Here is a 17,878-nt window from a genome sequence, read left to right as displayed (position 1 = left end):
AGACGGGGACACAGTGCAGACGGGTCACAGTGCAGATGGGTCACAGTGCAGACGGGACACAGTAGTGCAGACGGGACACAGTGCAGACGGGACACAGTGCAGACGGGGGACACAGTGCAGGACGGGGACACAGGGCAGACAGGGACACAGGGCAGACAGGGACACAGTGCAGACGGGGACAATGTAGCCCACTTGACTGACAACCATCCACTCCTCCACCTCAGTCGCAACAGAACGCACGAGCTACAAGACGCACTCCAGAAAATTCATTCAAGACACCTTCCAAACCTGCGACCACTTCCACCTGGAGAGGCAAGGTGCAGCAGATACATGGGAGCACCCCCCCCACCCCCCCACACCCCCCCTGCAAATTCCCCTCCAAGCCACTCGCCATCCCGATCAGAAACACATCGCCAATCCTTCAGTGACGCTGGGTCAAAGTCTTGCGATTCCCTCCCTAAGGTCATTGTGGGTCAATCTACAGCACACAGGCTGCAACTGTTCAAACAATAATGCAGCTTAACACCACGTCCTCCAAGGGCAAATAGGTACAGGGCGAGAAAAGGTCAGGCAGCATCCGAGGAGCAGGAAAATCGACGTTTCGGGCAAAAAGCCCTTCGTCAGGAATCTGCCCGAAACCTCGATTCTCCTGCTCCTCGGGTGCTGCCTGAGCCTGCTGTGCTTTTCCAGCACCACTCTTAATCTAGACTCTGGTTTCCAGCATCCTCAGTCCTTGTTTTTACCTACAGGGCAATAAATACCGGGCCCAGCCAGTGACACCCGAGTCCTGTGAAAGAATTTCTTTAAAACAAAAATTTGGTTGGTTCAAGTCCTCTTGGTAAGGAACGCCCCAGTCCTTGCCCAGTCTGGGGGAAACTGAAGTGTGACTACATACCCATAACTAAGTGGCTGCTCAATGAATGGTAAGGGCCTTGGGTAGTGTTGCAGAACAGGGATACCAAGGGGGTTCAGCTACATTACTCTTTGAAGTTTGCACCTCATGCGAACAGGGTGGTTAAAGACGCACTGAGCACACTTGCCTTCAAGGCTCAGACTTTTGAGGGTCGGAGTTGAGGGGAGTCATGCTGAGGCTGTGGAGGACATTGCTTGAGGCCTCCTCTGGATGACCGCGCCGAGTTCCTGTCACCCTGCTACAGCAAGGATATTGTGAAAGCTGGAGGGGGCTCGGCGGAGATTTACCGGGACGCTGTCGGGTTTGGGAGGTTTGAGTTGTCAAAGCCAAGGCTGGGACTTTTTACACTGGAGCGTGGGAGGTTGAGAGGCGACCCGGGAGAAGTTTATAAAATCATGAGGGCGTGGATCTGGATAATGGTAGGTGCTTTTCCCCAGGGTGAGGGATTTCAAGACATTTTTGAGGTGAGAGGAGAAGGATTTAAAAAGACATGAGGGGCCAATTTTTTCTTTTACACAGAGGATGGTTTGCATGTGGAATGAAGTCACATGGCGTGCAGGGTGTTCTAGCGAGGTGGATAAAGAACTGGTTGAGCAACAGGAGACAGAGTTGAAGGGAGTTTCTTGTAATGGAGAAGGGTGACCAGTGGTGTTCCACAGGGGTCAGTGCTGGGGCCACTGTTGTTTGTAATACACATAAATGATCTGGGAGAGGGCATCGTTGGTCTGATCGGTAAGTCTGCAGGTGACACGACGATTGGTGGAGTAGCAGAAAGTATAAGGGACTGTCAGGGAATACAGGAGGATATGGATAGACCGGGGAGTTGGGCGGAGAAGGGGCAGATGGAGTTCAATCCAGACAAATGTGAGGTGATGCATTTTGGGAAGTCTAACTCTCGAGCCAACTATACTGTCAACGGAAGAGCCTTGGGAAAAGGTGATGAGCAGAGGGATCTGGGAGTTCAGGTCCACTGTACCCTGAAGGTGGCTGCACAGGTGGGTAGAGTGGCCAAGGAGGCATATGGTATACTCACCTTCATCGGACAGGGGTATGGAGTATAAGAGCTGGCAGGTCATGGTAAAATTGTACAAGACATTGGTTCGGCCGCGTTTAGAATACTGTGTACAGTTCTGGGCGCCACATTCCCAAAAGGATGTGGACACTTTGGAGAGGGTGCAGGGAAGGTTTACGGGGATGTTGTCTGGGATGGAAGGTGCTAGCTATAAAGAGAGGTTGAGTCGGTTAGGATTGTTTTCATTAGGAAAAAGGAGATTGAGGGGGGGACCTGATTGAGGTCTACAAGATCATGAAGGGTATAGACAGGGTGGATAGAGATAGGCTTTTTCACAGGGTAAAGGATTCAGTAACGAGAGGTCACACTTTCAAGGTGAGAGGTGGAAAGTTTAAGGGGGATACACGCGGTAAGTACTTTACACACAGAGGGTGGTGGGTGTCTGGAACACGTTGCCAGCAGAGGTGGTAGAGACAGGCACGATAGATTCATTTAAGATGGGTCTGGGCAGATGCATGAGGAGGTGGGGGAGCAGAGGGATACAGATGGTTAGGGAATTGGGCGACAGGTTTGGACAGTGGATTTGGATCGGCTCAGGCTTGGAGGGCCGAAGGGCCTGTTCCCGGGCTGTAAACATTCTCTGCTCTTTGAACGTCCTGAGGAAGTCGCGGATGCGGGAACAGTGACAAGGTTTAAACGACATTTGGACCAGTACATGAACAGGAAAGGTTTGGAAGGACTGTGGGACAGGAGCAGGGGCAGGTGAGACTAGTTTAGTTTGCGATGATGTTTGGTGCAGATTGATTGGACCGGAGGATTTGTTTCCGTGCTCTATGAGTCTATGACTGTCACAAGGGTAAGTGGAGTTGGGCAATAAGCTTTCCCATGAAAAGATTTTTTTTTTTGAATTGGCTTTGCGGCCTCAGCGTCCAGTCATTACAACATTCGGGAGAGCTTTCGGTCCATTGAGTCCATGCTAGCTCCCCTGAGAGAAGCAGCCAGTCCCCTCTGCTCTGTCTCTGGAGCCCCTGCAAGTTTATTTCCATTGTGTTGCCCTTTGTTTTTTGAAAAACTCCTTTCACAATCATTCCTTTACTCCACGACCACTTCCACCCTTTGTAGGTCATGGGTTCTAGCTCCCTACCACTCGCTGCATCAGAAACGTTCCTCTCACCCATCGCCACCACCATTCCCCCACCCAATATTTGTTCAGTCTTCAACCAAGATCCCTGTTCGCCCCCCACCCCCCCCCCCCCCCACACACACACACACACACTCCCCCCCCCCCCACACACACACACACACTCCCCCCCCCCCCCCACACACACACAGTCCTTGCGCCATCAGCTAAAGGAACAGTTTTACCATAAAGGTCATCGAGTCATAGAGCTGCACTACACCGAACAGACCCTTCGGCCCATCCCGTCTGTGCTGACCCAGGATACCCTAACCTAACCCAGTCCCCGTTTGCCATCACTTGGCCCATCTCCCCCTAAACCCTCCCTATCCATGTCCCCCCCCCATCCTTTTAAATGTTCTCATTGTACCAGCCCCCACCACTTCCTCTGGCAGCTCGTTCCACACACGCACCACCCTCTGCATAAAAATGTTACCCCTCACATCCCTTTTAAATCTTTCCCCTCCCACCTTAAATCTACCCCCCTCTAGTTCTGGGCTCCCCCACCCCAGGGGGAAAAGACCTTGTCTCTTTACCCTATCCATGCCCCCCCCCATGATTTTATAAACCTGTATAAGGTCACCCCTCAGCCCCCGACGCTCCAGGGAAAACAGCCCCAGCCTGTTCAGCCTCTCCCTGTAGCTCAAACCCTCCAACCCTGGCAACATCCCTGTCAATTTTTTTCGGAACCCTTTAAATGTTTCACAACATCCTTCTGAGAGGAGGGAGACCAGAAGTTGCACGCAATATTCCAACAGTGGCCTAACCACAACGTCCTCACGTTCACATCTCCCCACGGTCTCTTTAGACCGAGGAGAATGGTTCTGGCTCCTCTGACCGAACCTTGGAGTGAAGATTCCCCCCATCACCCCAGAACAGTTCTGGTGAAGTCACCCTCCATGCCCTCCTGGGGACCCTCACATCCTCCTCCATGTCTGGTGACCCACAACTGCACGCAATACTGTCTGGTTGGGGCCTGACTGGAAATCCCAAGAGGTTCGGAAACAACATCCCTGCTTTTATTTACACTCACAGCCTCTAATTTTTAGATTAGATTAGATTAGATTTACAGTGTGGAAACAGGCCCTTCGGCCCAACAAGTCCACACCAACCCGCCGATGCGCAACCCACCCATTCCCCTACATTTACCCCTTACCTAACACTACGGGGCAATTTAGCATGGCCAATTCACCCTAACCTGTACATCTTTGGACTGTGGGAGGAAACCGGAGGAAACCCACACAGACACGGGGAGAACGTGCAAACTCCACACAGTCAGTCACCTGAGGCGGGAATTGAACCCGGGTCTCTGGCGCTGTGAGGCAGCAGTGCTAACCACTGAGCCACCGTGACACCCAAGGTGCGGCCGCCGTGGAGCCCAAGATGTCAGAACCACGTTCTCAGTTTGTTCTGCCGCGGGGCGCACTGTTGACAACCATAGAATCCTTACAGTGCAGAAAAAGGTCACTCAGCGCGTTGGGGTCTTCACCAACCCTTTGAAAAGCATCCCACCCAGACCCAGCCCCTCACCCTATTCCCGTAACCTCACGCGGTTTATCCACGCGCCTCCTTGGACGCCACGGGGCAATTGAGCCCGGCAGGCCCGCAGAACCTAGACATCTTCGGGCAGTGGGAGGAAACCAAGAGGTCCAGGCGGAAGTGCCGCACAGACGGGGGGGGCGGGGAGGGGGGGAGAGAGAAGGTGCCAACTCCGCAAAAGCAGTCGTTCGAGGCTTCAATTGAACCTGGCCCCCCCCTGGTGCTGTGAGGTAGCGCTAACCACTGAGCCATTCTGCTGCCCATTGACTGTCGTAAAGCCCCATCCATTACAGAGGTCCTTCAGCTAAGGGAGAGCTACCATCTTTAATTGGTTTTGGCCATCGACCCACAGCTCAGGTGTTAGACTGGAGCAGAAATGAGGCCATACAGCCCATCGATTCAATCATGGCTGATAGGTTTCTCAACCCATTCCCCCCTGCAACCCTTGATACTCAACAATTCACCCAACTCCATCTTAAAGTCACTCAACGACCTGGCCTTCCCAGCCTTCTGCAGCAATGCAGATTCTCTGGCTGAAGATGTTTCTCCTTATCTCTGTTCGAAAAGGTCTTCCCTTTACTCGAAGGCTGTGCCCCCGGGCCCTAGTCTCTCCTACTAATGGAGGCATCTTCCCAACATGCACTCTGTCCAGCCCATTCAGTATTGAGTACGCTTCTGTTCGATCACCCCAGATCCTAGTCAACCCCATGTGTTCCTCATGTGTTGAACTTTTCATTCCTGGTAAAAATAAGGACTGCAGATGCTGGAAATCAGAGTCTAGATTAGGGTGGTGCTGGAAAAGCACAGCAGGGTCAGGCAGGAGCAGGAAAATCGACGTTTCGGCAAAATCCCTTCATCACAATTAGAGGCAGGGAGCCTCCAGGGTGGAGAGATAAATGGGAGGGGGGTGGGGGAAGGTAGCATAGAGTCCAATAGGAGAATGGGGGTGGGGATGGAGGTGGTAGGTCAGAGGGGAATGTGGGGAGAAGGTAGCATAGAGTCCAATAGGTGGATGGGGGTGGGGATGGAGGTGATAGGTCAGAGGGGAGGGTGGGGAGAAGGTAGCATAGAGTCCAATAGGTGGATGGGGGTGGGGATGGAGGTGGTAGGTCAGAGGGGAGGGTGGGGGAAGGTAGCATAGAGTCCAATAGGTGAATGGGGGTGGGGATGGAGGTGGTAGGTCAGAGTGGAGGGTGGGGGAAGGTAGCATAGAGTCCAACAGGTGGATGGGGGTGGGGATGGAGGTGGTAGGTCAGAGGGGAGGGTGGGGAGAAGGTAGCATAGAGTCCAATAGGTGGATGGGGGTGGGGACGGAGGTGATAGGTCAGAGGGGAGGGTGGGGGAAGGTAGCATAGAGTCCAATAGGTGGATGGGGGTGGGGATGGAGGTGGTAGGTCAGAGGGGAGGGTGGGGAGAAGGTAGCATAGAGTACAATAGGTGAATGGGGGTGGGGATGGAGGTGGTAGGTCAGAGGGGAGGGTGGGGGAAGGTAGCATAGAGTCCAATAGGTGGATGGGGGTGGGGACGGAGGTGATAGGTCAGAGGGGAGGGTGGGGGAAGGTAGCATAGAGTCCAGTAGGTGAATGGGGGTGGGGACAGAGGTGGTAGGTCAGAGGGGAGGGTGGGGGAAGGTAGCATAGAGTCCAATAGGTGGATGGGGGTGGGGACAGAGGTGGTAGGTCAGAGGGGAGGGTGGGGGAAGGTAGCATAGAGTCCAGTAGGTGAATGGGGGTGGGGATAGAGGTGATAGGTCAGAGGGGAGGGTGGGGGAAGGTAGTATAGAGTCCAATAGGTGAATGGGGGTGGGGATGGAGGTGATAGGTCAGAGGGGAGGGTGGGGGAAGGTAGTATAGAGTACAATAGGTGGATGGGGGTGGGGACGGAGGTGATAGGTCAGAGGGGAGGGTGGGGGGAAGGTAGCATAGAGTCCAATAGGTGGATGGGGGGTGGGGATAGAGGTCATAGGTCAGAGGGGAGGGTGGGGAGAAGGTAGCATAGGGTACAATAGGTGGATGGGGGTGGGGATGGAGGTGATAGGTCAGAGGGGAGGGTGGGGAGAAGGTAGCATAGGGTACAATAGGTGGATGGGGGTGGGATGGAGGTGATAGGTCAGAGGGGAGGGTGGGGGAAGGTAGCATAGAGTACAATAGGTAGATGGGGGTGGGGACGGAGGTGATAGGTCAGAGGGGAGGGTGGGGGAAGGTAGTATAGAGTCCAATAGGTGGATGGGGGTGGGGACGGAGGTGATAGGTCAGAGGGGAGGGTGGGGGAAGGTAGCATAGAGTCCAATAGGTGGATGGGGGTGGGGACGGAGGTGGTAGGTCAGAGGGGAGGGTGGGGGAAGGTAGTATAGAGTCCAATAGGTGGATGGGGGGTGGGGATGGAGGTGATAGGTCAGAGGGGAGGGTGGGGGAAGGTAGCAAAGAGTCCAATAGGTGGATGGGGTGGGGATGGAGGTGATAGGTCAGAGGGGAGGGTGGGGGAAGGTAGTATAGAGTCCAATAGGTGGATGGGGGGTGGGGATGGAGGTGATAGGTCAGAGGGGAGGGTGGGGGAAGGTAGCATAGAGTCCAATAGGTGGATGGGGGGTGGGGATGGAGGTGATAGGTCAGAGGGGAGGGTGGGGAGAAGGTAGCATAGAGTACAATAGGTGGATGGGGGTGGGGACGGAGGTGATAGGTCAGAGGGGAGGGTGGAGTGGATTGGTGGGAAGGGAGATTGGCAGGTGGGACAGGTCATGAGGACGGTGCTGAGCTGGAAGGTTGGAACTGGGATAAGGTGGGGGAAGGGGAAATGAGGAAACTGGTGAAGTCCACATTGATGCCCTGGGGTTGAAGTGTTCCGAGGCGGAAGATGAGGCGTTCTTCCTCCAGGCGTCGGGCGGTGAGGGAGCAGCGGTGTAGGAGGCAGAGTGGGAGGGGGAGTTGAAATGTTGGGCCACGGGGCAGTGTGGTTGATTGGTGAGGGTGTTCCGGAGATGTGCTCTGTTTGGAGGCGCCCAGTCTCCCCAATGTAGAGGAGACCGCATCGGGAGCAGCAGATACAATAAATGATATTGGTGGATGTGCAGGTAAAACTTTGATGGATGTGGGAGGCTCCTTTAGGGTCTTGGATGGAGGTGAGAGAGGAGGGGTGGGCTCAGGTTTTACAGTTCCTGCGGTGGCAGGGGAGGGTGCCAGGGCGGGAGGGTGGGTTGTTGGGGGGACCATTCTTAGGCAGCTCCTCTGAGCCCACTCCAGAGCCAGTGCATCCTTCCCGAGATACGGGGCCCAAAAACTCACACGATACTCCAACTGTGGTCTGACGAGACTCTTAATGGGTGGCCGGCGTAGTTCAAGGGACAGGGGGCTTTGCCGAGGTCCGGTGAGAGAATAAAGGAGGGAGAGGAATAACCCTAACTCGAATCCTTCTGCTTGCACGATCTCTCCGCCCACGGGGACACCGGAGGGGGGACAGCTTTCAGTGTAACTCCGAGAGGGACTCACCTTGAACCCAGTCGGGCACCAATCCACAAAGCTGACCGCGCGCATGCTCTTGATAGTGGCGATGGAGGTGTTGATCTCTTTCGCCGGCACATCCCCTCGGTACAGCATGCAGCACGCCATGTACTTGCCAGAGTGGAGGTCGCACTTGACCATCTGGTTGCCCGCCTTGAAGCAGGCCTTGGTCATCTTCAGCGTGGTGTTCTGGGTGTCCTCGCTCTCTTCCTTCGAGATGAGGGGGGCGTAGGTGGCCAGGGGGAAGTGGATGCGGGGGTAGGGGACCAGGTTGGTCTGGAACTCCGTCAGGTCCACGTTGAGGGCGCCCTCGAACCGCAGAGAGACCGTGATGGACGACACAATCTGCGCCACCAGGCGGTTGAGGTTGGTGTAGCTCGGGCACGCGATGCCCAGGTTGCGCTGGCAGATGTTGTAAACGGCCTCGTTGTCCACCAAGAAGGCGCAGTCGGAGTGCTCCAGGGTGCTGTGGGTGACCAGCAACGCATTGTAGGGCTCGACCACCGCGGTGGAGATCTGGGGAGCCGGGTAGACGGAAAACTCCAGCTTGGATTTCTTGCCGTAGTCGACGGAGAGCCTCTCCATCAGGAGGGAAGTGAAACCGGAGCCGGTGCCACCCCCGAAACTGTGGAAGATGAGGAAACCCTGGAGTCCCGTGCACAGATCAGCCTGTGGGAGGGTGGGACAGGAAAGAAAATCAGAGTCAAGTCATGAAGAAAGGTCCCAAGCACTGAATGAGTCTTGTTATGGTCTGTCACCACCTCTAGCCCTCCACAGACCTTGACGTTTTCTTATATTAAAGGGAGAGGTGAAGTGTCCCAGATGCGATGGTCAAACTGTTGAGCAAAACACCCTTTATTGAAACACTCTAGTTAAAATACAAACAAAGAGAAACTTAGAATAACTCAACTACTGATCAGCTTAATGGAATAATAGATACTGTACCTATTACTGATTAACTGTTCCAATATAATAACGTCCCATCAACATCCCCCCTTGGCAAATTCAGACACCGATTCTCACATGCAGTTATCCAATCCAGGAGGATACGACACCAAGAGAAAATTTATGGAAAGTAAACACACCCCTTGGCAAAAAACGCAAATTCAGACACCGATTCTCACATGCAGTTATCCAATCCAGGAGGATACGACACCAAGAGAAAATTGATGGAAAGTAGCAGCTGGGAGATATCCAGTGAAGCTGCCAACTCTTCTGAGACCCCAAAGGATTCTGCTTAAAATTAAACCTAAAACCTAGAAGGCCTGGCCGGAGATCGTCGGCCATGTAAAAAGCTGCTTTCGCTGTTCCAACTTTAAAACAATATCCCAAAGCCACACAAGTTGTTTAGCTTCTCAGGGACAGCTCGGTATCTGTGCCATACAACCTCTCTTCGAAAAAAGAAACTAGGGTAAAAATAACGTCTCAAAGTGACTGCATCGTCGCAGCACTTTTGGATTAAGGGATGATCCAAGCGTTGCCCTGAAGGGTCGATAAGGATAGACAGAGAGAAATAAATTCTTCCGGTTGGATGGGGGTGTGGGAGCAAGGGGTAGGAACGTTAAAAATTGAAGCCAGGCTCTTCAGGGCTGATGTCTGGAAGTAACGTCTTTACAGAAAGGGGAATGGAAAATTGGAGCCCTCTCCACCCAAAGGCTGTCAAGACGGGAGATAAGTTGAATATTTCTGTTCAACATGAAAGATTATGAAGCCAATGCAGGTAGATAGGGTTAGGATGGAGATGGACCACGGTAGGATGGGACACACAATCAGGTTAGATTCCCTACTGTGTGGAAACAGGCCGTATTACACAACAGGTCCACACCGACCCTCCGAACAGCATCCCACCCAGACCCTTTCCTCTACACCAATACGGGACATTAACCCCTCACTGACGCACCCTAACCAGCACATCCCTGTGCACTATGGGGACAGTTTAGCACGGCCAATCCACCCTAACCTGCACATCCCTGGGCACTATGGGGACAGTTTAGCACGGCCAATCCACCCTCACCTGCACATCCCTGGGCACTATGGGACAATTTAGCACGGCTAATCCACCCTAACCTGCACATCCCTGGGCACTACGGGGACAATTTAGCATGGCCAATCCACCCTAACCTGCACATCCCTGGGCACTATGGGGACAATTGAGCACGGCCAATCCACCCGAACCTGCACATCCCTGGGCACTACGGGACAATTTAGCACGGCCAATCCACCCGAACCTGCACGTACCTGGGCACTACGGGACAATTTAGCACAGCCAATCCACCCTAACCTGCACATCCCTGGGCACTACGGGGACAACTTAGCACGGCCAATCCACCCTAACCTGCACATCCCTGGGCACTACGGGGACAATTTAGCACGGTCAATCCACCCTAACCTGCACATCCCTGGGCACTATGGGGACAATTGAGCACGGCCAATCCACCCTAACCTGCACATCCCTGGGCACTACGGGGACAATTTAGCACGGCCAATCCACCCTAATGTGCACATCCCTGGGCACTACGGGGACAATTTAGCACGGCCAATCCACCCTAACTTGCACAACCCTGGGCGTTACGGGGACAATTTAGCATGGCCAATCCACCCTAACCTGCACATCCCTGGGCACTACGGGGACAATTTAGCACGGCCAATCCACCCTAACCTGTACATCCCTGGGCACTACAGGGACAATTTAGCATGGCCAATCCACCCTAACCTGCACATCCCTGGGCACTACGGGGACAATTTAGCACGGCTAATCCACCCTAACCTGCACATCCCTGGGCACTACGGGGACAATTTAGCACGGCCAATCCACCCTAACCTGCACATCCCTGGGCACTACGGGGACAATTTAGCACGGCCAATCCACCCTAACCTACACATCCCTGGGCACTACGGGACAATTTAGCACAGGCCAATCCACCCTAACCTGCACATCCCTGGGCACTACAGGGACAATTTAGCACGGCTAATCCACCCTAACCTGCACATCCCTGGGCACTACGGGGACAATTTAGCACGGCCAATCCACCCTAACCTGTACATCCCTGGGCACTATGGGGACAATTTAGCATGGCCAATCCACCCTAACCTGCACATCCCTGGGCACTACGGGACAATTTAGCACAGGCCAATCCACCCTAACCTGCACATCCCTGGGCACTACAGGGACAATTTAGCACGGCTAATCCACCCTAACCTGCACATCCCTGGGCACTACGGGGACAATTTAGCACGGCCAATCCACCCTAACCTGCACATCCCTGGGCACTACGGGGACAATTTAGCACGGCCAATCCACCCTAACCTGCACATCCCTGGGCACTACGGGACAATTTAGCACGGCCAATCCACCCTAACCTGCACATCCCTGGGCACTACGGGGACAATTTAGCATGGCCAATCCACCCTAACCTGCACATCCCTGGGCACTACGGGACAATTTAGCACGGCCAATCCACCCTAACCTGCACATCCCTGGGCACTACGGGGACAATTTAGCACGGCCAATCCACCCTAACCTGCACATCCCTGGGCACTACGGGACAATTTAGCACGGCCAATCCACCCTAACCTGCACATCCCTGGGCACTACGGGGACAATTTAGCACGGCCAATCTGCCCTAATCTTTGGACTGTGGGAGGAACCCAGAACACCCGGAGGAAACCCACGCCGACCCGGAGGGAGAATGTGCAAACCTCCACACAGACGGTTGCACGAGGCTGCAATCGCACCCCGATCCCTGGCGCCCTGAGGCAGCAGTGCTAGCCACTGAGTCACTGGGCCACCCCAGACTATAGAGACTGAATGGCCTCCCCTCCTGTGTCTCTGGTCTTGTCCGATCCTGCCAGGACACTCCGGGCAGGAAACGCGAAGATGAGTGAAAGGTTTTGAGAGCACCCAGTCTGCTATTTCCGATCCACCGACCTGCTTCCAGCCCCCCCCCCCCAGAGTCCCAGGACCTGGGGAAGGTTGGTTGTACTGTGCCAGTGCCATTGGACTCGTAACCCGGTGACCCAGGCTGATGAGCCACTGGATTGGTATAAAAAGCCATCAGCGTCCTGAGGGGAAGGTAATCCACGTGACTCCAGACCCACATCAATACCTTGACTCTTTGCCTTCCTCTTGGCGGAACAGTCAGCTCAAGGGGCACTTGGGGACAAATGCACGTGGTGCCAGTGAAACCCAGATCCCATATTTGGACAAACAGACAGTTCCTTCGAGTCATGCGGCATTAAAACTGGCCGTGCGGCCCACTATGTTAATGCCCACCGACAGAGACCAAACTGTGGCTAATCCCATTTACCTGCACTGGGGTCCGTGGCGTCCCAAGCTCTGGTGTTTTGAGTGCTTGTCCAGATGCCTCTTAAGTGTTGCCAGAGTCCCTGCCTCCACCACCCTCTCGGGCACAGCGCCTTCCATATTCCTCCCATCTTCTGGGTGAAAGATATTTCCTCCAAACCACTTACTTAAACACCTGCCCCTCTGGGGAAGAGATTCTCGCAATCTGCCGTGAATATGCCTCCCACGATGCCGTATCCCTCGGTCAGGTTCCCTCCCCCCCCGGCTCCGGGTCTACCTCGTCTCCCCGCGTAACGGAGACCTTCCTCTCCGGGCAACGTCCTGGTGAATCCGCTCCGTGCCCTCTCCAGTGCCATCGCGTCTTTCCCGATAGGATGGGCGACCGGAACTGCACACAGTATTCCATCTGTGGCCGAACCAACGCCTTACGAAGCTGTAGCGAGACTTCCTTGCCCCTGTATTCTGTGCCCCAGCTAAGCATTCCCTGTCTTCAGCACCCTGCCTATCTGCGCTGACACCTTCAGGGACTCATACACCGAGGTCCCTTTCTTGCTCAGTACTCCCTAGGGAGCGAGCGCGCATTGTGCATACCCTTCCCTTATTAGACCCCAAATGCACCAACCTCACACTTATCAGGATTACATTTCAATTGCCATTGCTCTGCCCAATTTACTGGTTGATCCATATCAGACTGTAGCTTGAGACCATTCTCCTCAGTATTAATAACACCATCTCAGATTCTGTACCTCAGATGGTGTCGCAAATGGCCACCTCTAAACCTTTCACTGTACTAATGTGAGTACACGTGACAATAAGCGTAATTTAATTCTTGCGTCACTGCAGTAATTATACTTTCCACATTCACAACCAAGTCATTAACGTTTCTCTGTCCCCCTTACAAGCGACCATCTTGACCAAAACCCCTAGGGACCTGTTTCGGCATCATCTGACTGGACAGGTCAAATTTAGATTTGTTTTCCTACAGTGTGGAAACAGGCCCTTCGGCCCAACAGGTCCACACCGACCCTCCGAAGAGTAACTCACCCAGAGCCATTTCCCGCTGACTAATGGGCCTAACACTACGAGGACAATTTAGTACGGCCAACCCACCCGAACCTGCACATCTTTGGACTGTGGGAGGAACTCAGAACACCCGGAGGAAACCCACGCAGACACGGAGAGAATGTGCAAACTCCACACAGACAGTCGTCCGAGGCTGGAATTGAACCTGGGACCCTGGTGCTGTGAGGCAGCAGTGCTAACTCACTGAGCCACTGTGCCGCCCTATCGAAGGGAAGGATTGAGCAGCGCCTTGCTTTGGCTGTTACAGGCTGTTACCACTCGCCAACCTGGTCCCCAGAGGAACTCGGGTCGCCCGTCCCTGGGGAAAGGGTGCACGGGGAGAGCCAGGAATGTGATCTGAACAAACAACCTACCAGCTTCCGGATGCGATCCAAGACCAGATCCACAATCTCTTTGCCGATGGAGCAGTGGCCCCGGGCGTAGTTATTAGCTGCGTCCTCCTTGCCAGTGATCAGCTGCTCAGGGTGGAACAGTTGCCGGTAGGGGCCGGTGCGGACCTCATCTGGGGGCGGTGCAAGAAATGGTGACTGATTAACCGAGTGCTCCCCTGGCTGGGATACACGAGGCGGTGCGGGGTTCTGAGAGGAAGGATCCTGTCGTGCCTGAGGGGTGCGACGGTCCGATACTTGACACAGAACCCCCTGAAGGACCGCGAGTGCGGCGAGTTACTCTGATGTTCAGTGACACCGCCTGAACTGCTCACTGGCGAATATCGGCTTCCAGACTCAAACCCCTCAAACCGAAAATCCTGTTCTCGATTGAAAACATTCCTGTTGCATTGCCCATCTCCATCTGACCCAATTCATCTGCTGCTGAAACCCTCAGCTCCTCTGCTCCCTCCTCTGTGCAATGACATCTTCCCTGTGTAGTACGGTGATCAGAATCGCACACACAGTGGCCTAACTAACAGCATTCACAGCTCCAACATCACCTCCTTGCTCACGCATTTAATGCCTTAATTAAGAAGAGATCCCACTTGCCTCTTCGTTCACACAGTAGGCCTAACATACGATGAACGGATGACGATCCTGGGAATGTATTCGTTAGAGTTTAGAAGGTTATGGGGAGGTCTAGTAGAAACTTACAAGATAACGTGTGGCTTAGAAAGGGTGGGTGCTGTGTTTCCATCAGGCGGGGGGGGGGGGGGAGACTAGGGCCTTAGAATTAGAGGGGGGGGGTCAACTTAGAACGGGAATGAGGAGACATTTCTTCAGCCGGAGGGTGGTGGGCCTGTGGGATGCGTTGCCACGGAGCGCAGTGGAGGCCGGGACGTTAAACGCCTTCAAGGCAGAGATTGATAAATCCTTGATCTCGCGAGGAATTAAGGGCTACGGGGGGGGGAGTGCGGGTAAGTGGGGTTGAAAGGCCCATCAGCCACGATTGAATGGCGGGGCAGACTCGATGGGCCGAATGGCCTTATTTCCACTCTTATCTACCAGCGGTGGGGGCTGTGTTGGATGCTGTAGGGAGGATCAGCCTAGAGTCGCTGGGCCTCTATCTACACTGTACTCACCTTTTAAACAACGTAATTGTGACCACATCCACGACTTCTTCACGAAATTCCACATGCAAACCACCCCCTGCGTGAAGAGTTTGCCCCTTCCTGTCTTTTCCAAACCTCTCTCCTCCCACCTTAAAAGCGGGCTCGGACCCCCCACCCCCAGGGAGGCTGAACCGATGCGCGGCCGCATGGTTTCGATGCAGTGTCGCCTGGGTGACCGCGAAAGCTTCTTTTGCGCAGGCCCCCATTTTCTCTCCAACGTGCTCAGGCTTGCCAGCGCGTTCTTCGGCCCCTCCCCGCCCTTACCTATCACGGTGGGCTCCAGGTCGATGAACACGGCCCGGGGAACGTGCTTCCCCGCCCCGGTCTCGCTGAAGAAGGTGTGGAAGGAGTCGTCCTGCAGGCCGCCGGACTTCGAAGGGCGCATTTTACCGTCGGGCTTGATGCGATGCTCCAGGCAGTATAGCTCCCAGCAGGCATTGCCGAGCTGCACGCCGGCCTGGCCAATGTGGAGGGACAGACACTCGCGCTAGACAGAGAGGAGGAGAGCACAGGACATCACTTCAATCAGTGGCTGCTCACAATGTTTCGTTGAGTGGGATGGGAGGAAAGCTGGTGAAAGGCGTCTTTATTCTCTGACCACTTCCTCCCTCTGTGCCGCCCCCACACACTCAGAGAGTTCCTACGGTGTGGAATCAGTCCATTCGGCCCATCGGGTCCACGCCGACCCTCCGAAGAGCATCCCACCCAGACCCAGTCCACCGCTCTAACCCTGCATTTCCCACGGTTAACTTGTCTAACCTGCACATCCCTGGGCACTACGGGGACAATTTAGCACGGCCAATCCACCCTAACCTGCACATCCCTGGGCACTACAGGGACAATTTAGCACAGCCAATCCACCCTAACCTGCACATCCCTTGGCACTACGGGGACAATTTAGCACGACCAATCCACCCTAACCTGTACATCCCTGGGCACTATGGGGACAATTTAGCACGACCAATCCACCCTAACCTGCACATCCCTGGGCACTATGGGGACAATTTAGCACGACCAATCCACCCTAACCTGCACATCCCTGGGCACTATGGGGACAATTTAGCACGACCAATCCACCCTAACCTGCACATCCCTGGGCACTACGGAGACAATTTAACACGGGCCGATCCACCCTAACCTGCACCTCTTTGGACTGTGGGAAGAAACCAGAGCACTCAGAGGAAGCCCATGCAGATACGGGGGTATCCACAAACTCCTGGAATCAAGCCCGGGTCTCTGGTGCTCTGAGGGAGCAATGCTGACCACTGAGCCACCATGGTGCCCTGTATTCATCCCTGCTCGATCACCTCTCGCACTCCCTCACTCCCTCTGTGTATGCTGCCCTCATAACTCTCTCCGTACACCAGCCCTCACTCACGTTTTTACCCACCACGCTGCTCATTCAATGCCCATCTCTGTGCTTGGACCGTTCACTGTGTCCCCACCCCTTTGCTGCTCAGTGCCACCGTCTCCCAGTCTGTGCATGAACCCTCACTGTGTGAGCAGAGAACCTGGAAGCAGGGTTTGGCCATTTGGTCCTTCAAGCCCATTCAGCCATTTAATAAGAGCAGGGCTGACCCCCCACCCACCCCCCCAACCCCGCACAAGTGAGGCGCTGGGGGAACGCAAGTGCACTTCTGTTGTTTAAAAGGAAACGCCAGGAGAAAGTGAGGACTGCGGATCAGAGTCGAGAGTGTGTGGGGGGGGCTGGAAAAGCACAGCAGGGTCAGGCAGCATCCGAGGAGCTGGAGAAGCGACGTTTCCGGGCACGAGGGATCCTGATGACGGGGCTTATGCCCGAAACGTCGAAGTCGCCTGCCCCTCGGATGCTGCCTGACCCTGCTGTGCTTTTCCAGCGCCCCCACACACTCTCGACCCACCAAGGAAATGCCAAACAATTATGGGCCATTTCGCTCTACTTCAGTGGTGAGCAATCTGTGAGGACACTGTCAGTGAGAATGGCTTGGACTGGTCAGGGATAATCAGCATGGATTTGTTAAGGGAAGGTCATGCCTTACAAATTCGACTGAACTCTTCAAAGAGGTGATGAGAAGGGTAACGCTGTGGATATTTCCTCCATGGATTTCCGGAAGGCGTTTGACAAGATCCCAAGTGGTCGAGTGGTCAATAAAGTAAAATTGACGTGCAGAGATGGATCCAAAGTTGGCTTCATAAAAGGAAACGCAGGGTAACAGTTGGTAGCTTGCCTCTTTGAATGGCAATCTGCCTCACGTGGTCTTCGGCAGGGCTCGGTTTTCGGATCCCTGCTGTTTGCTTTTGAAAGTTGGGGTGGGGGGGGGGGGTCACAGTTGGGAAGTTGAGGAGAAAGTGAGGACCGCTGATGCCTGGAGATCAGAGTCGAGAGCGCGGCGCTGGAAAGGCCCAGGTCTGGCAGCGTCCGAGGAGCAGGGGAGCCGACGTTTCGGTCGTGAGCCCCTCACTCCCGAAGAAGGGCCTTACGCCGGAAACGTCGACTCTCCTGCTCCTCGGACGCTGCCAAATTTGCAGGTGACACAATCGGGGGGGGGGGGGCTGTTCAGAGAGGCCTCCCCCTTCCTCCCTCAACCCCAAACCAGTCCTCAGTTGTCCTTGTCATTCAGAGTCACACTCTCAACATCGCCCCTCTGCCCTGTCCCTCTATCAATCGGTCCACCAGTTTCAATTATTCATGAGATGTGAGAACCACTGACGTTTTCTGCCTCTTCCCAACTGCCCCAGCAGCCTGGCTACCTTCTTGAATCCAGGTGGCTGGCTTGGCCGTTGAAGAGGGCGTTTCAGAGTGCGCTGTATTACTGAGAGGGGTTGGAGTCT

The 17,878-nt window shown here is 54.5% G+C and overlaps 1 pseudogene; it reads right to left on the bottom strand.

Annotated features, from left to right (window-relative positions):
- Window positions 1-8,155: 8,155 nt before the first annotated feature.
- LOC140472452 (tubulin alpha-1C chain-like) overlaps window positions 8,156-17,878 on the bottom strand; it is a 59,715-nt pseudogene continuing 49,992 nt past the window's right edge.

This window comes from Chiloscyllium punctatum, unplaced genomic scaffold (genome assembly GCF_047496795.1).
Source record: "Chiloscyllium punctatum isolate Juve2018m unplaced genomic scaffold, sChiPun1.3 scaffold_338, whole genome shotgun sequence".
Taxonomy (NCBI): Eukaryota; Metazoa; Chordata; class Chondrichthyes; order Orectolobiformes; family Hemiscylliidae; genus Chiloscyllium; species Chiloscyllium punctatum.
This window is presented reverse-complemented; position numbering and strand designations above follow the sequence as displayed.